Raw genomic sequence first — 25,864 nt, 5'->3', positions numbered from 1 at the left:
ATTGTACCAAGCAGGGCAGAGTGTCGAGGGCACCCTGCCCTCTCTCGTTCTAGCCATGGGAGATGTCAGCAGTACATAGTAATTTTATGTGGGGGGTGGGAAAGACTTTCTCTCCAGGGCTTCCTCTGTAAACTTTTTGTTATCATTCCAGTTGGCCACTGCGTTTATTTCATTTGTGAAGACCATGTTTGGATTAGTGTTGGGCATAAGTAAATGGCGATTCTTGATCCGCTCTGAATGTTCAAACGGCTCACCGAGGAACCCGTGCAGCTGTTGGAGGACATGTAATGGCATCAGGCACTGAGCTGGAGCAGAGCCTGGTGCCAGGCCTTTCTGGCAGCGTCTGTCATTCTCCTAGTGAACCAGCTACCGTCGGTGGCTGAGCTAGGGATGAGGCCTTCAGCAGGCCACATGCTGGAGTGGAACTCTGAAGACGAAAAGAGAAGTTTCTGGAGTTGGATGCTCATAATCCAGACTGGCCCGGCCTGTGACTGCATGCTCACTACAGCTTCCCACTCCTGCTCTGGGTTGTTGCCGCTCACTGCAAACCAGAGAGGATGCATCCAATGCTCTTGAAGAATCTTTGGGAGTATAATGATTGTTTTCTCTCATACTCTAATTATACTTTGTGCTCAGAGATTCTGGGCATATTGGTCGTTGCCCTAATTCCTTTTTTATTGCAACTGACCAATATGAAAAATTACTATGATTAAACTTTAGGGTAAATTACCAAGCTCTTTCAAATCATTAATAAAAACTGCTCACATTTTCTAATCTCATGCACATAATTAGGGCTGAGGATGTGGCTCTATGGTAGAGCACTTGCTTAGTTTGTGCAAAGCCCTACATATATACCTCCAGAAACACCACACACATAAACACACACACACACACACACACACACACACACACACACACACATACACCACATTTACCAGTCACATACATACCACATTTATACATACACACATACATATACACGCCCATACACATACATGCATGCATGCACACATAGACACATAAACATACACATTCCACACACACACACATACACACACACATGGAAAAAACATATACACTATACACACACACACACACACACACACACACACACACATATACACACGGACAAAAAAACATGCACACCACACATACACACACATACACACAGAGAGACACACACACCAAAAAACAATAGCAAACAAAAATAATTAAAAACACCAATTCAACCTCTTACGTCTATAGTTTTTCTTGCTCTACATTTTTATACTCTTTCATATATATGTATATATATGTGTATATATATATATATATATATACATATATATATATACACACACACAAATATATATACCTAAGCACACATATGTAGGGAAATGCTATTAAGTCACAGCCCAGTTCTGAAGAAGCAGGGGATATTTTTAGGCTGGCCACTGAAAGGAAATTTGATAATTTAATTACAGATTATATGTATCAATTTTCACTTTTCTTGGTAAAATATAACACCTAATAAAAGTAACTAAAGAAAGAACACTTTGATTTGGTTCATAGTTGATTGGTCCATCTCGGCAGGGAGGACGTGGTCATAACACATGTTTTGTTCATAGTTGGGGGGATCAGGAGGCTGAGATGGGGGATATCAGTGATCATGGCTTTTTCCTTTTTATTCATTCATGACACAGGTCAGGGTGCCATGAACATTTAGGGTGAGTGTCTCCTCCTTATTTAAACCTTCCTGCAAATGCTCTCACAGATAGGCCTAGAGATAGAAGTGTCTCCTAGTTGATTCTAAATCTAGTTAACAGTGAACATTAACTGTCATAGTAGATTAGCTGTCAATCAAATACTGCTGTACGTGGAGATGTGAGTGCAGCTTGAATATGTTTACCCACTAATGAGCAGGGACTGCTCCTTTTATTCCCACTGGTAAGAGTGTTCCATGATGCCTGAACTCACATAGGCTTGTGAAGTTCAAGTGTGTGAGTTCCTCACCACAAGACACAGTTCCACAGAGTACAGGACAAAATCATATTCTTCGTGAAAGATATTCCATTACGAAGGACATTGGTCAGATCTTATGTTATATACTAATTAATTTCTCTCATTCACAATCATTTATTAAACACTTTCATTAGAGTTTTAGTGTGTCCATAAATAGCACTACTCTTTTTGGCATGTGTTTAGAACCATTTCAAAGACAGATACATGGTCATGGATATGCAGATCAATAGATCACCTTTATTGCAGACAGATCTGATTGGAGAAATGACCACAGAGACATTCTAACATAATCAGCATGCTCCATGTTAGTTAGATTTATCACCCAATTTTCTCACCAAGCTTTTGGCACAGTGGAGACAGAATGTGGATTCTGAAGGAAGGCTGACTCCTTCCCATATGTGTCATGTTCCTTTTGCCAAACTTGTCAACAAGTGAAGTTTCTCTCCTTGTAAGGTGCCTTGAGAGGAGGAAAGTGGACATGGAGCCTTCGAGAAGCTAGAGAGTGGCTTACACCTACATTTCTTGAAGGAACATGAGAAGGAGGTGTATAGCTATACTTTCCAGTATCAGGCAGTGTATTAGACAGAAGGAACCTGAGAATGAGTTAGAATGAAGAATAGAGGCTGTGAAACATCTGCTTCAATGTAATGGACTGAAAGCAAAAGGGTGGGGCAGGTGACTGGGCTGTACTGGTGGAGCAGACCAGTAGGTATACTTGTACATGACATCATGCAGCACTGTTAGTGTGATGTCATGTGACTCACTTAATGTCACACTTCTCCCCCTCAACTGTATCCCAAGGAGACCTCATAAATATCTAGGAATACATGGTAACAAGAATTCCTGGGTCAGTGACCATGGTGGTATCAAAGTAATTCTTCAAATAGAGGCCCCTCAAGGGGACAACTGCTGGCCTGTTTGTCGTGTAAGATGGTAACAGGCATTCTTTGGTTATCATCACTGTTAAACTTCTTTATTAACCCACTATAACATTCTGGATTTCCCAGAAGAATCTAGAGCCTTTAATCACTCACGTCATTGACCTGCTTTCTCACCATCTTGGTGTCTGAAGGAAACCAAAGAGAATTCCTGACTATGAAGTGACATTGAGTTCTCTTCTGTAAACAGGATATGTTGTAGTGTAACGAGAAGAGAGCTTAGGATTTGGGGTAGGAGAATCTGGATTCCAGTACTCTTCCTGATATTCAATTGGCTCTCTTGGTGCATGAATTTTAAGCCTCTCTGATATTCTGTACGATGAGGATGTTAGTAAGAGGAGTGATGTAATACAATTAGTTGGGTAAAAGTAGATGGAGCATGTGGACATGCTCTGAAAAGCTGGCTGTCAGCATTGGTTATTCTCTGATGAGACTTGGGGTGTGGCAAGATGAAGAAGTAGTTATATCATACCCATCTGCTTTCCCACTTCCTGCATTGAACTCGGTTTTTCCATTACATATTTGTGTGTCTCTAAGAAACACCTATGCAAAGTGGCATGAAGGACATTGAAGCATGATGGTTTTGTTTGTTTGTTTGTTTGTTTTTTTGTGGTAACTCTCAGCACAATGCACTTTATGGGTTGATGTGCCCAAGAAGACTTGTTTTCTGAGCATTGAGTATTACACATTGTCTCATCCAGGACACATGTTCACTGAGACAGGCCTCTAAAAAGACTATACCTGCTCCAGACCAACTCTGAGTTTCTAGGTCTATGACTAACTTTGGGGGAAAAGGAAAAAAAAAGACAAGAAAAAGAAGGGGAATGGAGGAGTGGAAGAAGAAGAGGAGGAGGAAAGAAGAAGATGAAGAAAAGGAGAAGGCAGGGAGAAGGAGAAGAGGAGGAGGAGAAGGAGAAGGAGACAGAGATGGAGACGAAGAAGAAGAAGAAGAAAAGGAGAAGGAAGGGAGGAAGAGAAGGAGGGGAGAAGGAAAAGGAGGGGGGGAGAAGAAGGAGGGAAGGAGTAGAAGGAAATGAGAAGAGGAGGAAGAGGACAGGAAGAGGAGGGTGGCTGGGGAAATGGTTCATCTACCCAGTAAAGGGCTTGTTGTGCAAGCCTGAATACCTGAGTTTGATCCCCAGAACCCACAAAAGCAGTCTGGATACAATGACATGTCCTTGTGTTCCCAGCAGTAGAGATGTAGAGAGAGATGGATCTTTGTGGATCTTGCTAGCCACCCAGCCCTCCCAGCATAGTTGGAGAATTCCAAGTAAAAATTGAGTGTCCCTATCTTAAAAGAAATGAAACTAAAAGAAACAAAACAAAACAAGACAGATGATACCTGAACAACATCTAAGATTACACACATTTTCAGAAAGATATACTTATGTGCCCATCCATCTCATACACACACACACACACACACACACACACACACACACACACACACACACACACGCTCATATATATCCAAAAGAAAAAAGAGCCAAGACTGGTATGTGAAGAGTCAAGGGCTAAAAACACCTCATCACTTAACAAGTCTTCAAAATAAGTCTAGCTCCCAGCAAAACTTTCTTCCTTATGTCTAATCTAACTACTCCCTAACTTCCATTAAACAAACAAACAAACATCATAAAAACCCAAACCTAGTTCATACAGCAAGCTAATTCTCCTGATTAAAAGATTTAAATTATATAGATAAAGAGAATTAATTATGTGGATAAAGAGAATCAGAAAGTTCAAAGGAGTCACTATGGTTACAGAAGTCCAGGTGAATAAAGGCATCTCAAACTGGTTGCATGCTTTCCTGTATATTTCTTTTGGTTGCAAAGTTTTAGAGAGAAGGGATCTGGGGATTACATGGCTAACCAATGGGATTTACTATAACAAGTCACCTTGAGTACCTTCTGTGTGTGGCCATGGGGAGCAGAAAAGGCTCTTCTCTCAGAGTGAGCACACACAGCTTAGCCAGGAATGGGGTTGTGGGTTTTCTGTATGGTGAAGTGAAAGCGAATGTCTCCTGCAAGCTGTATGAAGGCACAAGGTGAAATCCGGTCTACCGGCTACTGAGCTGCACCGGTCAGGGCAGTTGAGAGGCCAGCAGCAGGGACACTTGTTGGACTGAAGGAAGAATGCTCCCACTACAGAGAAGGGGATACTGGAGTTTTTACTCAGACCTCCAGCTAAATTAAAAAAAAAATCTGGTTTTGAGACTAAATTTTTCACTTATTTGTAGAACTTTACATTTACTTTCGTTTATTTTTATTTATGTGTAGAATTTTATTGACACAACAATTGTCCACATTTATGGGGGACAGGGTGATTGTTTAATGCATGTACAAAATGTACTATAATCAAACCAGTAAATAGCCTGTCTTAAACATCTGCATACTTAAACAATAGCATCTTTAAACATCTGCAATTTCCTTGTTTAGAACCTTTGGACCATGAGACTCAGCTTTTTGTACAGATCAATGATGATGAAAATCATACCGCCATTTGGGGTTCTTCCAGGAATAGATGGGGCATATTGTTACTCTGGAAAATATTAGCTCTCATCTCTCAGTTGATGATAAAAGCCAGAACTAAGGAAATGGCGATGGAGTGGGGGTGATGCTATGAAGATGTTACAGGGGTGAGATGATTGGTATTTGATTGGAGGAAGACTTTCCAGTGGATGACCCTGGGGAAGGAAAGAATAATGAAGCTGTTAATCGAGGAATGAACCACAGGAGGAGGGAGATTAATTAACTCTATTTTAGATAAATTGAACTTGGGGAGTGTATGGAATATGTTGGTCCTACTGGTTTCCAAATAAGTAAGCAAGGAGATCAGTTTGGGATGGCGAGCTAGCTTGGAGTGTCATCACCTTAGAGGGGACAGGGGAGTCGAGAAAGTGGTGCGAGTTTTGGGGGAGACCAAGCAGTGTAGGAGAAATCAAGGCTCAGGATGGCTAGGGATAGACTAAGGAGAGGAAGGGTCATGGAGGAGTCAATGGGAGCAGGTAGGAAGAGAAACCAGAACAAAACACATCAAGAGTATGCATGGGTTGCTGGCGGGACACTTTAAAAAAGAAGCATTTATGGTAGTATATTAAATAGAAGGCAAAACAAGAAGGAAACTCTTGGGTTTTGTGTTGTCGTTTTGGTTTTTGAATGTAGACTGCACGTTTACCATTGAACATTTAGGGGAGTAACTTGATAAGAAAACTAACTTCATACAACCTGAACTGCAATACTCAGTTCTGCTGGTATCCCTATTCACACTTTAGTCTTTCTACACCTTCCTAAGACCCAGTCATCACTAAGAACGTGGCTTTGTGTTTTGTGTGAGATCGTCTTAGGAAATATTCTGTGAGTTAAACCTGATATTTTTGTAGAGAGAATGAATGATCAAGAAGAGATTTTTGTAGTGACATAGGCTCTGTGCCCAACTCTTTATGGGCATGAACACAAACTCCACATTGAATTAATTAATTATGAATGATAACCATGTATAATATAAAGCCTTTTCAACTATACATAATTAAACAGGGTGATACAAAAACCAGTTGCATAAATTATATTTAATATGAGAGAATAGCATAAATATTAAACAAAGCTATTGTTTTACTTCCCAACATTCTTAGGCATTGGCAGATGATGGGAATTTTAGCAATCTAGAATGAGAAGGGATATTTCGAGTGAAAAATGAGTTATTTCTAAGAAGACTTTGGGAGTTATTGGCACTGTTTAGCACCTTGATGAGGAAATGATGGCTGCCGTCTTTTAAAAATAATAGTCTTGAAGGCAAGATTTAGAGTTCAAGGCACTGCCTTTCCAGCAAGCATCATGTCTTTCCTCAGTCCTGGTCACTATTTCACCGAGATTAGCACCCTCCACATCCTGTGGTTGATCAGGAAATATGAACTTTGGGCAGCATGGTGAGCAGCAACCATTAGGCATTAGTTTTTCTCATCTTGAAACTCTGTACAATGTCAGAGGTTTGGCTTGAGTTTAGTGCATCTCAGCATTCACTGTTGGATTTACCTCTTTGATGGGAGTTTGGACCAGTTATGCTCTGCATGGCTTTATAGAAATGAGGCGGGTATTTTAATGAGCACAGAGGATTTCCCATTTGCAATAGCAAATATTTATTTGTGCTAAGCTTTAGAAGTTGTGTATGATAAAACTTCCTGTGTATTAGCTCGCTGCAGTCTGATAGTGTTCTCATGTGTAGTATAAAGGGAGGACATTGTGTGCTCTTAAAAGTTGTAGATGAAGATTCGGGGTCAATGAGGTTGTATTTTTTACAGTGTGTCAGAGCTAAGAGCATGGATCTAGGACTTTGAACTCTGGGAATGATGGAGCTCCTGAGGAAACTTTCCCTTCCCACAACCATCTCCAACTTCTTTGGGAAGCTGTATAGTTATTCACATGTTCTGTAATTATGGAAAATGTTTTAGAAGCCATGTTTTTCCACTTGTTGCCTTAGTCACATTAGAAGCTGATGTCAGTGCCATCAACCTTTTCTGAGTCCCATCAGCTTCCTGGCCTGTGACGTTTGGTGCTGGTGTTATCTATTGTATGTGCTTAAGATTGAGAAGACCATAGCATCTCCTGTGAAGCCTGCTCCGTTGCTGCCCAAGGTCCCTGGATCCTTCTGTTTATTCCTCTTGTCTCTCTGTTGAAAGTTTATCACACGGGTAGAGTGAACCCAGCTTTATTTTCAGGGCCACTGATGTGGTCAGGAGTTTAGTTCACCTCTTTCTCTCACAAGAGCAGAGTAATTCCACTACAAACATTTTCATGGAAATGATTGTGAACATGTTTTTATATTTGGGCTTTTATGAGTATGCTTTATTTCTTTGAAAAATTTCCATGTATAGAAATCTTCATTTCTTTATAATATCAATGAGGAATATTGAGGATGCCCTTCATACTGATGATGAACAGAAATGGAGAGAAGGATGTTTGTGATAAACTTGAGTGAGTCACCAACAGAGAGAGGGAGAGAGTTTGATCTCCCACTGAATATATCTATGAGCAATAGACCGCTGATAGATGGTCTCCATATTTTCAAAGTACTGCACGGTTTTTTTTTTTTTTTGGACTAATTCTATTCTAGGTGTTGTGATGAATTTGTTCTCTTCATTCCTCCACATTCTGCTTGATAAAGATTAAGGACTTTTTCCAATGGCTAGGCCAAGATGGTAGAATACTCACTATGGGTTCAAAATGAACAAAAAGTTAAATAACCTTTGCCAGTCTGCACTAAGGTTCTATCAAACAAGATAGAAGTGAGTGTCTGTGTGAGGATACAGAGGGAGACAGCTCCAAGTGTTTGAAGGAATCTCTCTCTCTCTCTCTCTCTCTCTCTCTCTCGTGTGTGTGTGTGTAGGAACTGGAATCAATGAAATTTTGGGAAGGCATAAAGCATACTGGAAAATACTGAAAAGCAAAAAACAACAGTTGTCCCAATAAGAATATGGTGGAGAAATAACCCTCTACCGTGTCAGAAGTGAATGTACTCTTGGCTCTGGCAGCCAGGATCTTACTGGGAGTTTGAATGGATAAAAGGGTGTCTTCCCAGCTGACAGAGCTAGAGGTAGTGGCCACACTGGTGTCTCAGAGCACGAACTAGGCATGGAAGCTGCCATTTGCCTTGAGAGTCTTTGCCTGTGGTCACAACAGAAGATGCCACTGTGAATCAGAGACGGGGGTCTATAATCTGAGTATGCAAAGGAGATTGAGATTTCCCAATGGTCTCTGTGCAGTGCACACTGGAGACAGCGGCAGGGAAGTATTATTCTCTGAAGACCTTAGCTTCTGCCCTGATGACACCCACATCTATCCATGACACATGGTCTTCCCAGAACTCATTTCTAACCACCCCAACAGTGATTCCTAGTCCTGTAGGTCCATTTACGCACAAAACCGTTCCTACTCTGTGGCACTTGGGGAGTATCTGGTAACCTTTAAGATTTCAGTACTACCTGTGTCTCATGGCTTTGTTTCTATTTCTTATCTCACTGTAAGTTTATGATTTCTCTGCTAACAATCCCAGGGTCAAATGTATTTACAGCTCACAAATTCTTATCCTTTACAATAAAGTGGTATAAGCTACATAAGTTCTCTAGTAGTATATTAAGTAGCTATAGCACATTCACTGGGGTGAATGATAAGGTGAGAAGTGAGAAGCAGAGAGATTGTTAATTTACATAATTTTCTTCTGCCACCAGATCTTATAACAATATTTGTGTAAACACGCCCCATTGTTTTACAGTGTGTTGGATTTCAGAACTGTAAGCAAGAAGATTGTGAAACTATGCTATTTACTGCTAAATACACTGAGAGCCACGAGAGAGTGGTGGGTACAATTGGAGATCCAAGTGGAAGTGAATGCTAGCTCCCTTGTTAGCTGAGTAAGGGTTCCCTAACATCCTGCAACTTGATGACAATGAGCTTATGTTACAAAAATGAGTGATTAAAGACCTCAGGAGATGGAGGCTATCCTGGGTTATCTAGGCTTGTTCTAATTGTAATCACAGAGAGAAGCTTAACAGACAGAATGTGACCTTTAGAGGGAGGTTTGACATCCAGAACATAAGAAAATATGCAGGAGGAACAAAGAGAGGTTTAGATACTGGCCATGGAATACGGAGTGAAGGAGTTAACACCAGGAACTGGAAGACATAAGAAGTGGAGCCTATGCTAGTGTCTGGAGAGGGAGCATACCTTTGCCAACAGCTTGATTTTCAGTAATTGATATTAATTTTGTAATCTGGCTTCTAGAACTATAGGAAAAATTGATATTTCTTGTTTTAATTCATCATGTTTGGGGTTAGTTATCATAGCAATAAACCCAAAGAGTTTCATAACCTATCTCATGTCAGATTTAGCCATTCTTTTAATATATGTTTATTTGTATTGATATGTATGATGTGTATGCCTATGTAAGTTTGCATGTACTACATGTGTGCAGGTAACCACAGAGGTCAGAAGAGAGCACTGGATCCTGGAAAAATGGGGTCATAGGTGGTTGTGAACTGCCTGCCATGAGTGTTAGAAACCGGGCCTGGGTCCCCTGCAAGAACAGTAAGTGCTCTTAAACGCTGAGATGCCTCTCCAGTCCCGTCAGAGGTCGCCACTTTTTTCTGAATGACTATTTTTGTCTTTTCTTGTGATTATTAGTGTTTCCCATCTTCTTTCTGTCTCTGCTGCTCCATGCATCATATGTGGATTATGACAAATATCTCATAAATATAATTACAGGAATTAGCTTTTAAAAATCCACAAAATGCTTCCCCCACTTCCCACACATAGTTGGTGCTCAATAAATGGTAGTTTGTGTTTGATATTACTATTCTCTGAGATTCCCTTTATAACTTTCCAGGAGATATGAATTTACATTTATATTAAAGTCCATCTCTATTGCAGAAAGAGTTGATCAATCAAATCTCAATTTCTCCTCATCTAAAAGATTTTTTCCAGGCCATTTGTATTCACCAATGTCACAATGAAGATATGTTTGGTGCCTATGAGTGTGAGAAACGCAAGCACATACCAATCAGCCCTGGCAGCTCAGTGTCTCTCTCTCTCTCTCTCTCTCTCTCTCTCTCTCTCTCTCTCTCTCTCTCTCTCTCTCTCTGTCTCCCAAATATTTTCACTTTCTCAAAGGCTGGGCTTTTAAACCCTGCTGTCTTCTGTCAGTCAAATCAATGATGATTTGCTTGGTGGTTGCTTAAATCTATGTTCCCAGGCAGAGTTTACGAAGTGCTTTAGACTGAACGTGTTTATTGTTCTTTCTAGAAGTCTGGGATCTTAGGAGGTTACAACACTGTTAATATTAATCATTAAATATTATTAGGTGTCTCCTTCCAAGGTGTTCTTATTCCTTGGGTCTTTGTGGGAACTTTGTTTCCTTCATTTTGGAGTATGTTCTTACACCTGACTACTTTCAGGAAACAGGAAAGTACTTTTTACCAAGTACCTATAGGCACACACCTCTGTCTTGACTTTTAGTTTTAGCTTCCCTGAAACTTAAGGGAAAAGAAGACGGAGTCCAGAGATATGATTAGACTTTGGAGATCCAAATTGGAAGTCAATGTAACTATTTACAAAGTATGATCATCAGAATTCCACCCTCTGGCAGTCCATTTATGGTTTTCCCATCTGGTAGACCATGATTAGCCTATTCTTAACTTTCATGATATGCATTACATTGTCATTACCTGCAGCATTATGGACATGCTTTTTGTTTCTCTGTTGCTCAGTTTTTTCATCTATAACACTGGGTAAATGAAAGAAGCTACCTCATCTGTAAGGTAAACAGGGAGCAAGAGTAGTCTTGGGGAATACTGATCTCTATCTGCTTACTCATTCTTTTACGCTGCCACTCTATTGCAAGGACCAGTAATGATCTTGCTTTGATCCTGCCCCTGCTGTGTCTTTTTCTCCTTTCTAAGTTACTTGTATATCCACTCAGTTTCCTGAACTGTCCATGACTTCATACATAATTTGCCTGCTTAGTATATATCACACCTGTTTCTTTGAGATTGCCAAACATTCAATGTGACAAGGAAAATAACAGACATGAGACAGAACTGAGAAAAAGAAAGAGGCTTTGGATTTTCTTTAGCAAAGAGGAAAATACCTGTTAGAAGTATCGAATCAGATGTACAGTGTAGGAAGCAAGCCACCTGTCTATTAGCTCCTAGGGGCCTCCAAGCATAAACACTTGCTCTACGCTGCTCTACCTGCAGTCTGTTTCCCTGGAGTTAGTAATAACATGGGTGAGGGAATGTCATGATCATAGTGACTAATTCCAGAGTCTCAGAGATGCCTCCATGGAGTCTCATGCCTCTGCCACCCTAGAAGGGCTGACAGCCATCCCCTTGGCTCTTTCATGAACGGTCTCTATACTTTTTCCATGCTTGGTTGTATAGATAAGTGACAAATGGTTTAAAGGTTGTGTTTTTGTTTTTCTTCACTGAGAATCATTTGAGCTTTGTGGGTTCCAGCATCCAGAGTCATCTGTATTTGCCAGCATCCAGCAGAGCATCTGAAACATGGTCTAAAACTCTTTTCTTTCTTTGTGTCCTGGGTAGAAAACCTTTCTAGGTTTCTTCTGTAACTTCTCTGAATCTTTCTCCAATTTTTCTTTTCTGGCTCCTTTTTCTTTGATGAACCCTTTTGTAGAATGTAGGTTCTTCTTCTTTTTTTTTTTTTTTATTTAACTCTTATTCCTCATGGTCCATGGGCCCCATGTCCTTCACTTACCCCTACAATAGGTGCTTCATGAGCTGTTTGATCTTCCTCCTCCAAACTGCTGGCCCTAATTTGAATAAGTCAAGACCTTCAAAATAAGTCTTCTCTCCAGCTGATCCTATCTACTCATCAAAGTCTCCTTCTACGTAGATATCTCAGGTGGCTAACCCCAGCTTCTTTTTCTCTATTTTCTGTCACGTCTGAGCAGTGTAGTGTTTTAATGCTGAAAAGCCATGGTTTACATTTTTGACCCCTCTTCAGGTCTTCATTATTTCTGTCTTTGTCCACAGCAACTGCTTTGTAAGTTCATAGCCTTGACGTGTTAGAAGCCAGAGTTGATGTTGTTTAGATAGGTCTTTCACCTGGAGTCCTTATATCATACGTATTGCATCTTTCCTTAGTGCCACAGATCATGATGGGTATTTCTGATTAATAAATGATTCGTGGTAATATATTTTGAAATGATATAAATATCTTATTCATCAAATTTTCACTAAGTGGTATATCAGTTATTGATGAGTCATACCTATTACCAAGATGGTTACAAAATAGTAATTTTCTAAGTGCATTATTCCCTATCAATGCTTAGTTGGTACTCCACTTACACTAATTCAATAAGGAAATAGTATGGGCCCATGGGTTCTTACTTTGTTCGATGAGGTATAATCTTTTCTTGTCTTTTTTTTTTTTTTTTTTTTTTTTTTTTTATACTTTACGTTTCCTAGATTTAGTGCCGCAGAGTTCTGGCTCCTTCGCAGATTTGATATGTCTTCATCATTTTCTGAGCTTGTTTTGTGTATGTTTACACATGCCAAAAAAGTCTTTTTCTCTTTTCCTCTTTGAACATAGGGACTGTAACTTTCCTCCCTAACATCCGAATTCTTCTTGTATCTGAGTCTGGTTATTGGTATCCCACTTAAAATCAGACCTGATAATGTTCAGTTAAATTCTAGATGGTGTGTTTTAGCTGCATGAAAGTGAGTCAGGATATTTTTTTTTCTTATATAAGAGGAAGAAGATCACAAAGGCAGCAGAATGCAGAAGCAGGCACTTTAATTCTGCTAAACGTTCACATTTCCTTTTCTCCAAGAATGACCCAACTTGGAATCTGAAAAGTCTGCAAAGGGTAGTCCATGTTGGTAGCCTTGAATTTCTGCCTGTGTCTCTTGAGAACTCAAATTCTCTGAAAGTATCTTTTCTGTCCAGTGACCTGCAGAACAGTGAACTACAAATTCATGCTCATTAAAAATATCCTGTCTATAGTATTCTATTATAACTAAACAACTAAGACTCTCTCATTTTGTTATTGATTTTTAACAATACCACATTATGCTGAGAGAATATTAATTTGAACAAGATGAAGTTATCATTTTTGTAGGTCAAATGTGTCCTTATTGAAAACACTTTAATCTATAACTCCATTCCAAAATATTTATGTTTTGATTTTTTGGATTTTAACTTATCAAATATCATTAATAAGGAATGTATGCTTTTTATCTCTTGGCAATATCCTCTACTTTTTCTTTCTTTAACTCTTACTGGGATTCTGTCGTCTGTCATCCTTAAATTGGCCATGGGAATAGGACCTCACTCTTAATAGTAGGGCACTGTTTCTTTCTTTCTAAAAGATTAGTCTAAACTAGAAGTCTTGTATTGGCTCTTTCTCTCCATATTGTGCCAAAATACAATGGTGGAGAAAGAACTTAGAGAAGGGTTTGTTTCAGCTTACCATGGGTGGGTGCAGCCTATCATGACAGGGGACATGGGGCAATGAGAGCAGCTTAAGTCCTGATGGAGGCTGTTGCTCACATTACATCATAGTCAGGAAACTGAGGGAAATCAAAGTTATTAGTGCTTCCGTCACTGTCCCTTTTCATTTTAAAAGTCCTTCTGAGACTCCAGGAGTATTCATTCAGTAGAGCTGTCTGCTCTACAGTTGAACCTATCTCTAAGTTTCTTCACTGAGATACTCAGAGGTTTGTCTTCTAGATGATCCCAAATCCAGATCCAGTCACAGTGAACGTGAAGAACAATCACTGCAAGCCCTGCCAAGTGCAGAATAAGAGAGGGGTCTACTGAAAGCTACTCATCTCATCCTCTCCTTTCTTCACAAAAGTACTGTTAAAGAAAGGGGAAAAGAGAGTCAAAAGCAAGAATTCCTAGTGTCAGAGGCAAATGAAAACCTATCAATCTGCTATGATGGTTAATATGTTTAATATTGATTGTCAACTTGACAAGATCTGGAGTCACTTAGGAGATATAATCCTGGCTATGACTGTGGATTGTTTTCTTGAGTGGGTAAGTTGGGGTAGAAAGAGTCACTCCAGATGCTGATGCCCCTTTACATGTGCTGGGGTTTCAGAATGAAAATGATGGGGAAACTGAGCACTGATTCTCATTTCCCTTTGATTCTTGTCTGTGACTGCAGTGGAAGCCCGTGCTTTATGCTCTTGCTGTTATGCCTTTCTCGCCATGAACTTTATGCCTTCTGAAAATGAGAAGAAATGGGATCCTGCCAACCCTGTTGCTTTTTCACAGGTACTTGATCACAGTAATGTGCACACACATATGTACACATGCATGCATATACACATGCACTGGCACATATGAATGTATGTATGTATGTATGTATGTATTTGCAAGTATGTATGTATGTATTTGATATCACAAGTGGGGGTTGTTTCTGCAACAAATTTGACCATGCCATTTATAGGCCTTTGGAGCTGTTTTCACTAGGTTATGGAAGCGTTTGCAGCTTCAGGTTGCAAGTCCTATAATGTTGAAAGCAGAACTTAAAGAAGTATTCTGATGGGAGCTTGAAAGAGCAAGATGCCAGGAGAAATGGAGTCAGTGGTGTAGGGGTATTTCTCTCCAACCCAAATATGCTTCGGCAATGATAACACAACTTGGGCAATACGAATACAAGCTGTGTGCCTAGATTGGGCAGATCTACCACTACACTACCATCTTCCAAATCTTATGAGACGGCTTAGAGCTTTCGGTTTCTCCAGGCCATGTGCTTCCGCTCTGCTTTTCTTCTTCCTCCTCCTCCTCTGCATCCTCTCTCTCTTCCATTTTCTCCTTCTTCTCTTCTCCTTCTGCTCCACCTCCCTTTATCTGCCCAATCATCAGCTCCTTTATTTTATAAATTAAGATGGGGAGCAGGTTTACAGGAAATCACCTGAGTACTGACTCATTCCTTGTTTACAACCACTCACAGGAGAATGGAATTAACATCAAATATAATTAGCCCAAGGGATAGAGGGATATCCACAACAAGTGGAAGCTTAGTTCATGAGACTTCAGGGGGAAGCAAGTACTCTACTAAGGTCTCTGCTTTAGGTCACTGACTTACATTTTGGCAGAGACAATGATTTTAACCCTTCTAATATCTTTAATTATCAATTAATGTTGAATTTAAAAATAATAGACTAATTCATTTGGTAGAGAAAATTATAAGTCCGGATAGCATTCAGGCTGTGGAATCATTACTCTTCACTCATCTTATTTGGAGCTACAGTAGCAGAGAGAGACAGGGAAGAGAGAGGAGAGGAGGGCATAGGTGAAAAACGTGAAGTCTCACAGGAAACGAGCTGGTTTGAAGTAATAGGGAAGATTCTGAGAAAGGAGCTCCACCGTGACTGACAATAAACACCAACTTTGATGGGAAGCACAAGAAAGAATTTGAAAGCTGCATTTTACAGTGGTCCAAGGTAGGGTGTTCCTCACACCAGTGTGAACTAGGTAGTCCTAAAATTTGAGATGCCCTGAGATCCCATGCCACATTAAGGTCTCTGGTTGCTATATTAATTTGGTAAGGGAAAGAGTTCTCCTCATGGAAATTAACCACGATGGTGTAGGGAAAAGATACTTTGTCAGATTAACATTCACAAATGAATGACAACAGGCAGGATGGAGGGGGCACCAGATTTCTCAGAGAACTCTAGGGGTTGATTTTCCTCACACTTGAACTTCATCTCACTTGGCCTTTGAAGAAAGCCAGAGGGGATCCAGGCAGCAAATACTGGTGGGTCCTTTTTCATTAAAGACAATAAAGGGGAGAGGAGCTCAAATCGTGAAAGATTAGCATCTCAATAAAAGATCCTTGAAATATGAACTGAGACAAGACGAAACACATCTTGTGTGAAAGACAGCATGCATTAAGGCAGCAGTTCTCAACCTGTGGGTCTCAACCCCTTTGGGGGGGGGTCACATGTCATACATATATTTACCTTACAGTTTCTAACAAGCAAAACTACAGTTATGAGGTGGCAACAAAATAAGGCTATGGTTGAGGATCACCACATGAGGAACTGTATTAAAGGGTCACAGCTTTGGGGAAACTGAGAACCACTGCCAAGGCTCCAGCTCGTGCAAAGGCAAGCTCATTCATTTAAAGGGGAACAAATGCTCAACAGCTGAGACTATCAACTGAAGCCATCTCCACTTGAAAACAACAGCCTTGGGTAGTGTTTTTCTCAGGGTCAGCAACAGAGGCTGGTGCAACTAGACAACATCTGAAGCATGCAGCATAATGTGGCAACATCACCTATGTGATTTCACAGGTATGAATGGTGCAGGAGTAAGAAGGTCACGTAAGGTTGCACCAAGGTTCCTGTCTGAGACCACACAATACATGGCAGACTTGTAGTCCCAACAAGGCTTTGAGAGGTCATCGGGTGGTGCTGTGGAGGTGAAACCTTAGAACCATGGACATTTCTGCCAAGGAGAACTACAGGGTAGAGCTGGCTCAACAGAGAGACTGAGTGCTCTGGGCAGCAGAGTTGGAGATGTTGAGTGTAAGAAGCTGGAGTGCAGATGATTTCCTCATGATCTCCAGATACTGGCTATGATGGGTTAGAATTTATGTCTGTCCTGCTGCATTTAAGTCTCCTTTGGTCTAACCATTTCTTGCTATCAGCCCATTCCTCTCTCTTGACTTGGGAATGTTTACCTTGTCCCATTTCTATATTGGAAAATGGACCTTGTTTTGATTTCATATAAAGTTTGCCTCCAGTCTCAGAAAAGACTCAGGATTTTATAGATTTAAAGAGTGTTGAAATTTTAAAAGATTAAGGGGGCTTTTGAAGTTGAATTTTGCATCATGGGTTGGATGCGTTTTGCATTATAAATTGGCAGTCAGCCATAAGGACAAGGGGTGGAAATTTTGTCTTAAACATGATCCCTGGAGGTCACATTAACAAGGCGTGGATTTGTGGTGGTTAGTATCAGTATTAGATTCATGGGGTGTGGAATCAACTCTGTAACCAACCTCTGGATGCATCTGTGAAGGATTATCCGGACTGGGTTAATTGAAGTGTGAAAAATGGCAAACTAGATTTAGACGGTGCCGTTCCACTGACTAAGATCCCAGAGTGCATAAAGAACGTAGGCTGAGCGTGAGTTCACACCTCTCTCTCTCTCTCTCTCTCTCCGTGAGTTCACACCTCTCTCTCTCTCTCTCTGCTTCATGACTGTGACTGGAATGAGAAATGTCCCCATAGAGCTCATGCATTTCAGCACTTGTTACTCTGATGACTACTGATGACACTGCTGATGACACTTTTAGGAGGTGCAGCCTTGCTGGAGGAAGTGCACTACTTAGGGCCAGGTCTCACCCATTTAGGTCCTTATCCCACTTCCCATTACCTCTTTCTTTGCTACCTGTGTGAAGATAAAATGTTACTGGCTAGCTTCCTTTTTGTGCTAGCATCCCACATCTTCCCCGTTAATGTGGACACTTGCCCTCTGACACTAAAACAAACTCTTCTCTGAGTTGGTCTTGGTCATGGTATTTTGTCATAGCAGCAGAACAGAAACGAATACACTGACTGGGATCACCTCATTTCCTTCCACCACGTTTACCTCACCATGGTGGACTGTATTCTTTCTTAAACTGTGAACCCAAATGAGATCTTCCCCCCTTAGTCCCCTTTTCTTAGACATTTCCTCACAACAGTGAGGAAAACAGCTAGTATAAATACTGGTGTTTCTCTCATAAAAACATTGGTGTTCCATTCACCAAGATTTTTAAAAAATTTTCATTTAAAATGTGTCATTAAGATAATAGTATCAAAATGGAAAAAAAGATAATAGTATCTTTTTTTAATTAGGTATTTTCCTCATTTACATTTCCAATGCTATCCCCAAAGTCCCCCATACCCTCCCCCCCAATCCCCTACCCACCCACTCCCACTTTTTGGCCCTGGCTTTCCCCTGTACTAGGGCATATAAAGTTTGCAAGTGCAATGGGCCTCTCTTTCCAGTGATGGCTGACTAGGCCATCTTTTGATACATATGCAGCTAGAGTCAAGAGCTCCGGGGTACTGGTTAGTTCATAATGTTGTTCCACCTATAGGGTTGCAGATCCCTTTAGCTCCTTGGGTATTTTTCTCTAGCTCCTCCATTGGGGGGCCCTGTGATCCATCCAATAGCTGACTGTGAGCATCCACTTCTGTGTTTGCTAGGCCCTGGCATAGTCTCACAAGAGACAGCTATATCAGGGCCCTTTCAGCAAAATCTAGCTAGTGTATGCAATGGTGTCAGCGTTTGGAGGCTGATTATGGGATGGATCCCTGGATATGACAGTCTCTAGATGGTCCATCCTTTTGTCTCAGCTCCAACCTTTTTTTCTGTAACTCCTTCCATGGGTGTTTTGTTCCCAATTCTAAGAAAGGGCAAAGTGTCCACACTTTGGTCTTTGTTCTTCTTGAGTTTCATATGTTTTGCAAATTGTAACTAATATCTTGGGTATTCTAAGTTTCTGGGCTAATATCCATTTATCAGTGAGTACATATCATTTGAGCTCTTTTGTGATTGGGTTACCTCACTCAGGATAATGCCCTCCAGGTCCAACCATTTGCCTAGGAATTTCATGAATTCATCTTTTTTAATAGCTGAGTAGTACTCCATTGTGTAAATGTACCACAATTTTTGTATCCATTCCTCTGTTGAGGGGCATCTGGGTTCTTTCCAGCTTCTGGCTATTATAAATAAGGCTGCTATGAACATAGTGGAGCATGTGTCCTTCTTACTAGTTGGAACATCTTCTGGATATATGCCCAGGAGAGGTATTGCAGGATCCTCCGGTAGAACCATGTCCAATTTTCTGAGGAACCGCCAGACGGATTTCCAGAGTGGTTGTACAAGCCTGCAATCCCACCAACAATGAAGGAGTGTTCCTCTTTCTCCACATCCTCGCCAGCATCTGCTGTCACCTGAATTTTTGATCTTAGCCATTTTGACTGGTGTGAGATTGAATCTCAGTGTTGTTTTGATTTGCATTTCCCTGATGATTAAGGATGCTGAATATTTTTTTCAGGTGTTTCTCAGCCATTCAGTATTCCTCAGGTGAGAATTCTTTGTTTAGCTCTGAGCCCCATTTTTTAATGGGGTTATTTGATTTTCTGGAGTCTACTTTCTTGAGTTCTTTATATATATATTGGATATTAGACCTCTATCTGATTTAGGATAAGTAAAGGTCCTTTCCCAATCTGTTGGTGGCCTTTTTGTCTTATTGACGGTGTCTTTTGCCTTACAGAAGCTTTGCAGTTTCATGAGGTCCCATTTGTCAATTCTCGATCTTACAGCACAAGCCATTGCTGTTCTATTCAGGAATTTTTCCCCTGTGCCAATATCTTCGAGGCTTTTCCTCACTTTCTCCTCTATAAGTTTCAGTGTCTCTGGTTTTATGTGGAGTTCTTTGATCCACTTAGATTTGACCTTAGTACAAGGAGATAGGAATGGATCAATTTGCATTTTTCTACATGATAACCACCAGTTGTGCCAGCACCATGTGTTGAAAATGCTGCCTTTTTTCCACTGGTTGGTTTTAGCTCCCTTGTTGAAGATCAAGTGACCATAGGTGTGTGGGTTCATTTCTGTGTCTTCAATTCTATTCCATTGGTCTACTTGTCTGTCGCTATACCAGTAACATGCCGTTTTTATCACAATTGCTCTGTAGTAAAGCTTTAGGTCAGGCATGGTGATTCCAGGAGAGGTTCTTTTATCCTTCGGGAGAGTTTTTGCTATCCTAGGTTTTTTGTTATTCCAGATGAATTTGCAGATTGCTCTTTCTAATTCGTTGAAGAATTGAGTTGGAATTTTGATGGGGATTGCATTGAATCTGTAGATTGCTTTTGGCAAGATAGCCATTTTTACAATGTTGAACCTGCCAATCCATGAGCATAGGAGATCTTTCCATCTTCTGAGATCTTCTTTAATTTCTTTCTTCAGAGACTTGAAGTTCTTGTCATACAGATCTTTCACTTCCTTAGTTAGAGTCACGCCAAGGTATTTTATATTATTTGTGACTATTGAGAAGGGTGTTGTTTCCCTAATTTCTTTCTCAGCCTGTTTATTCTTTGTGTAGAGAAAGGCCATTTGTATGTTTGATTAATTTTATATCCAGCTACTTCACCGAAGCTGTTTATCAGGTTTAGGAGTTCTCTGGTGGAATTTTTAGGGTCACTTATATATACTATCATCTGCAAAAAGTGATATTTTGACTTCCTCCTTTCCAATTTGTATCCCCTTGATCTCCTTTTGTTGTCGAATTGCTCTGGCTAATACTTCAAGTACTATGTTGAAAAGGTAGGGAGAAAGTGGGCAGCCTTGTCTAGTCCCTGATTTTAGTGGGATTGCTTCCAGCTTCTCACCATTTACTTTGATGTTGGCTACTGGTTTGCTGTAGATTGCTTTTATCATGGTTTGGTATGGGCCTTGAATTCCTGATCTTTCCAAGACTTTTATCATGAATGGGTGTTGGATTTTGTCAAATGCTTTCTCCGCATCTAACGAGATGATCATGTGGTTTTTGTCTTTGAGTTTGTTTATATAATGGATTACCTTGATGGATTTCCGTATATAAAACCATCCCTGCATCCCTGGAATAAAACCTACTTGGTCAGGATGGATGATTGTTTTAATGTGTTTTTGGATTCGGTTAGTGAGAATTTTATTGAGTATTTTTGCATCGATATTCATAAGGGAAATTGGTCTGAAGTTCTCTATCTTTGTTGGATCTTTCTGTGGTTTAGGTTTCAGAGTAATTGTGGCTTCATAGAATGAGTTTGGTAGAGTACCTTCTGCTTCTATTTTGTGGAATAGTTTGTGCAGAACTGGAATTAGATCTTCTTTGAAGGTCTTATAGAAGAACTCTGCACTAAATCCATCTGGTCCTGGGCTTTTTTTTTTTTTTTTTTTTTTGGTTGGGAGACTATTAATGACTGCTTCTATCTCTTTAGGGGATATGGGACTGTTTAGATCGTTAACTTGATCCTGGTTTAACTTTGGAACCTGGTATCTGTCTAGAAATTTGTCCATTTCGTCCAGGTTTTCCAATTTTGTTGAGTATAGCCTTTTGTAGAAGGATCTGATGGTGTTTTGGATTTCTTCAGGATCTCTTGTTATGTCTCCCTTTTCACTTCTGATTTTGTTAATTAGGATCCTGTCCCTGTGCCCTCTAGTGAGTCTAGCTAAGGGTTTATCTATCTTGTTGACTTTCTCAAAGAACCACCTCCTCGTTTGGTTGATTCTTTGAATTGTTCTTCTTGTTTCCACTTGGTTGATTTCGCCCCTGAGTTTGATTATTTCCTGCTGTCTACTCCTCTTGGGTGAATTTGCTTCCTTTTTTTCTAGAGCTTTTAGGTGTGTTGTCAAGCTGCTAGTGTGTGTTCTCTCTAGTTTCTTTTTGGAGGTACTCAGAACTATGAGTTTCCCTCTTAGAAATGCTTTCATTGTGTCCCATAAGTTTGCGCATGTCTTGGCTTCATTTTCATTAAACTCTAAAAAGTCTTTAATTTCTTTCTTTATTCCTTCCTTGACCAAGGTATCATTGAGAAGAGTGTTGTTCATTTTCCACGTGAATGTTGGCTTCCCATTATTTATGTTGTTATTGAAGATCAGCCTTAGTCCATGGGGGTCTGATAGAATGCATGGGACAATTTCAATATTTTTGTATCTGTTGAGGCCTGTTTTGTGACCAATCATGTGGTCAATATTGGAGAAGGTCCCGTGAGGTCCTGAGAAGAAGTTATATCCTTTTGTTTTAGGATAAAATATTCTGTAGATATCTGTTAAGTCCATTTGTTTCATCACTTCTGTTAGTTTCACTGTGTCCCTGTTTAGATTCTGTTTACACGATCTGTCCATTGATGAAAGTGGTGTGTTGAAGTCTCCCACTATTATTGTGTGAGGTGCAATGTGTGCTTTGAGCTTTACTAAAGTGTCTTTAATGAATGTGGCTGCCCTTGCATTTGGAGCATAGATATTCAGAATTGAGAGTTCCTCTTGGAGGATTTTACCTTTGATGAGTATGAAGTGTCCCTCCTTGTCTTTTTTTTTTTTTTTTTTTTTTTTGATAACTTTGGTTTAGAAGTGGGTTTTATTTGATACTAGAATGGCTACTCCAGCTTGTTTCTTCAGACCATTTGCTTGGAAAATTGTTTTCCAGCCTTTCACTCTGAGGTAGTGTCTGTCTTTTTCCCTGAGATGGGTTTCCTGTAAGCAGCAGAATGTTGGGTCCTGTTTGTGTAGCCAGTCTGTTAGTCTATGTATTTTTATTGGGGAATTGAGTCCATTGATATTAAGAGATATTAAGGAAAAGTAATTGTTTTCCTATTATTTTTGTTTTTAGAGTTGGTATTCTGTTCTTGTGGCTGTCTTCTTTTTGGTTTGTTGAGGGATTACTTTCTTGCTTTTTCTAGGGCGTTGTTTCCGTCCTTGTATTGTTTTTTTTTTTCTGTTATTATCCTTTGAAGGGCTGGATTCGTGGAAAGATAATGTGTGAATTTGGTTTTGTTGTGGAATACTTTGGTTTCTCCATCTAAGGTAATTGAGAGTTTGGCCGGGTATAGTAGCCTGAGCTGGCATTTGTGTTCTCTTAGTGTCTGTATAACATCTGTCCAGGATCTTCTGGCTTTCATAGTCTCTGGTGAAAAGTCTGGTGTAATTCTGATAGGCCTGCCTTTATATGTTACTTGACCTTTTTCCCTTACTGCTTTTAATATTCTATCTTTATTTAGTGCATTTTTTGTTCTGATTATTATGTGTCAGGTGGAATTTCTTTTCTGGTCCAGTCTATTTGGAGTTCTGTAGGCTTCTTGTATGTTCATGGGCATCTTTTTCTTTAGGTTTGGGAAGTTTTCTTCTATAATTTTATTGAAGATATTTGATGGCCCTTTAAGTTGAAAATCTTCATTCTCATCTACTCTTATTATCCGTAGGTTTGGTCTTCTCATTGTGTCCTGGATTTCCTGGATGTTTTGAGTTAGGAAGGATAATAGTATCTTGATCATGGAGTCTTTCAGAATGTCTTTAGTTTTGTGCCTGGAATGAGAGGAGAGCCATCTTCTTTTGTCATTTTGCACAGAGTAGAATCCGATGAGGCTCTTCTCTCTTTCTGAAGAGTATGGCTGGGGTTTGTTGGCACAATATATGCTAAACACAAGGAGCTAACAGGTTGAACCATAGAAAGAGCACAGTAATTGCCTTCCACCTGGAGTTGACTAAATTAGATTTCTTACTCTGGGTATACAACAACTAGTTCTCCCATCCCACAGCTTTCTGGATCATTACCAAAGTTAGCCTTTCCTCCACATTCATGTGTGCTTGAGGGCAGAGAGGATATCACAAACTCTCTCCACAACAGATCCATCTGTTCCAAATATATAAAGCAAAGGAGAAATAAGACAATTTATACTGATTTTCAAGTTGTAACTAGATTTAGATTTAGTAAATCTACTGGCTAGTTTTGTGTCAACTTGATACAAGCTGGAGTTATCAGAGAAAGGAGCTTCAGTTGGGGAAATGCCTCTATGGGATCCAGCTGTAAGGCATTTTCTCAATTAGTGATCAAGAGGGAAAGGCGCCTTGTGGGTGGGACCATCTCTGCGCTGGTAGACTTGGCTTCTATAAGAGAGCAGGCTGAGCAAGCCAGGGGAGGCAAGCCAGTAAAGAACATCCCTCTATGGCCTCTGCATCAGCTCCTGTTTCTGACCTGCTTGAGTTCCAGTCTTGACTTCCTTGGTGATGAACAGCAGTATGGAAGTGTAAGCTGAATAAACCCTTTCCTCCCCAACCTGCTTCTTGGTCATGGTGTTTGTGCAGGAAGAGAAACCCTGACTAAGACAGTAACCAACAATGACCTAAGAGTTTGGGCACTTATTCAATGCTATGCTGGGGCCTAGCAAACACTGAAGTGGATGCTCACAGTCAGCTATTGGATGGATCACAGGGCCCCCAATGGAGAAGCTAGAGAAAGTACCCAAGTAGCTAAAGGGGTCTGCAACCCTATAGGTGGAACAACAATATGAACTAACCAGTACCCCCCGGAGCTCGTGTCTCTAGCTGCATATGTATCAGAAGATGGCCTAGTCGGCCATCAGTGGAAAGAGAGGCCCATTGGTCTTGCAAACTTTATATGCCTCAGTACAGGGGAATGCCAGGGCCAAGCAATGGAAGGGGGGGAATGGGGGAAGGGTTTGGGGGACTTTTGGGGTAGCATTGTAAATGTAAATGAAGAAAATATGTAATTAAAAATAATTTTTAATAGCCATTTTCTTTTTCTCTTTCTTTCTTTTTCTCTTTCTTCTTCTTCCTCCTCCTCCTCTTCCTCCTCCTCTTCCTCTTCCTCTTCCTCCTTCTTCTTCTTCTTCTTCTTCTTCTTCTTCTTCTTCTTCTTCTTCTTTTTCTTCTTCTTCTTCTTCTTCTTCTTCTTCTTCTTCTTCTTCTTCTTCTTCTTCTTCTTCTTCTTCTTCTTCTTCTTCTTCTTCTTCTTTCTTCTTCTCCTTCTTTCCATTTCAAGTTGTTTTCTCCCTTCCTGGTTTTCTGCAAAACCCCCCTCCCATCTCCCCTCTGCCTACCTCTATGTGGGTATTCCTACTCCCCCCCCAAGTCCTGCCAACTCCTGCCTCACTACCCTAGCATCCTTCTATGCTGGGGCGTCTAGTCTCCACAGGACCAGAGCCTCCTCTCCCATTGATGCCAGATAAAGCAATCCTTTGCTACATATGTATCTGGAGCCATGGGTCCTTCCATGTGTACTCTTTGGTTCTTAGTTTAGTCCCTGGGAGCTCTGGGGGGGGGGGTCAGGTTAGTTGATACTGTTGTTCTTCCTATGGGATTGCAATCCTATTAAGTTCATCCTCTCCTACCCCTAACTCTTCCATTGCTCAGTCTTATGGTTGGCTGTGAGCATCCACATCTGTTTTAATTTTTGTGTGTGTGTGTTGTTTTTTTTGAGACAGCATTTCTCTGTGTAGCCCTGGCTGTCCTGGAACTCACTTTATAGACCAGACTGGCCTCGAACTCAGAAATCTGCCTGCCTCTGCCTCTAGAGTGCTGGGATTAAAGGCGTGTGCCACCATGCCTGGCTCTTCTGTGTTGGTCAGGTGCTGGCAGAGCCTCTCAGGACAGGGGCTGGGGGACAGCCATACCAGGCTTCTGTGAGCAAGTGCTTCTTGACATCAGCAATAGTGTCTGCAGATGGGATGGATCCCTAGGTGGGGCAGTCTCTGGATGGCCCTTTCCTTCTGTCTCTGCTCCAGAAAGCATTGACTTAAGGTGGAAATTCTTAGACAATAAAGCTACTCCACACCCTGTAATAACTGGTTCCATATATACTTGTAGTACATAAAGTTTATTAAAGATATTACTCAAATCTTTCATGTTAGTTAT

At 40.5% G+C, this 25,864-nt stretch overlaps 1 long non-coding RNA gene across 1 annotated transcript in view; it reads right to left on the bottom strand.

The window, feature by feature from the left end:
• Nucleotides 1-5,273: 5,273 nt before the first annotated feature.
• The window catches only part of Gm33925, a 50,736-nt gene continuing 30,145 nt past the window's right edge, over nt 5,274-25,864 (bottom strand). The window contains exon 3 of the long non-coding RNA XR_376154.2: nt 5,274-5,622. This is a non-coding gene — a long non-coding RNA (predicted gene, 33925). The remainder of the gene's footprint in view (nt 5,623-25,864) is intronic.

This window comes from Mus musculus, chromosome 3 (genome assembly GCF_000001635.26).
Source record: "Mus musculus strain C57BL/6J chromosome 3, GRCm38.p6 C57BL/6J".
Classification (NCBI taxonomy): Eukaryota; Metazoa; Chordata; class Mammalia; order Rodentia; family Muridae; genus Mus; species Mus musculus.
Note: the sequence above shows the minus strand (reverse complement) of the source record. Positions and strands in the feature narration are given on the sequence as shown.